General features: G+C 66.5%; 1 non-coding gene across 1 annotated transcript; it reads right to left on the bottom strand.

The window, feature by feature from the left end:
- LOC121138168 lies at positions 1–160 on the bottom strand (the record flags this gene model as incomplete). Its single annotated transcript, XR_005875344.1, has 1 exon — positions 1–160. It is a non-coding gene; the product is annotated as a U1 spliceosomal RNA (small nuclear RNA).
- Positions 161–513: the final 353 nt, after the last annotated feature.

Below are 513 nucleotides of genomic sequence, written 5' to 3'. Positions count from 1 at the left end.
GGAGAGCGCGAACGCAGTCCCCCACTACCACAAATTATGCAGTCGAGTTTCCCGCATTTGGGGAAATCGCAGGGGTCAGCACATCCGGAGTGCAATGGATAAGCCTCGCCCTGGGAAAACCACCTTCGTGATCATGGTATCTCCCCTGCCAGGTAAGTATGAGTTGCTCACGCCCCGCGCGCGCTCTCCCTCACACACGGCGCCCTTACAACGCACGGTCACCGCACTCGCGACGCCGCCTCGCCGCGCCCGACCTCCACGCCCCGCACGCGCTCGTCGCCCCTCACCGACATGGCGCTCCGTGTCACGGCGAGCACGCGCGACACGCGCCCCTCCGAGCCCCGCGGGACCGGCAGCCATCGCGCGCCGCCTCATCGGCATACGCCCCGCCCCGCGTTCCTCCCATCCCGCCCCGCCCCGAAAGCACTACATAGCCTAAGAGGAGCCTGAAGGTCTGATACAGGATGTGTGCCAGCGTCCTCTACCGGGGTCACACTCTCGGGGCTTTGTGCG

The sequence above is a fragment of the Mesocricetus auratus genome, unplaced genomic scaffold, assembly GCF_017639785.1.
Source record: "Mesocricetus auratus isolate SY011 unplaced genomic scaffold, BCM_Maur_2.0 contig_8766_pilon_obj, whole genome shotgun sequence".
In the NCBI taxonomy this organism is placed as follows: Eukaryota; Metazoa; Chordata; class Mammalia; order Rodentia; family Cricetidae; genus Mesocricetus; species Mesocricetus auratus.
This window is presented reverse-complemented; position numbering and strand designations above follow the sequence as displayed.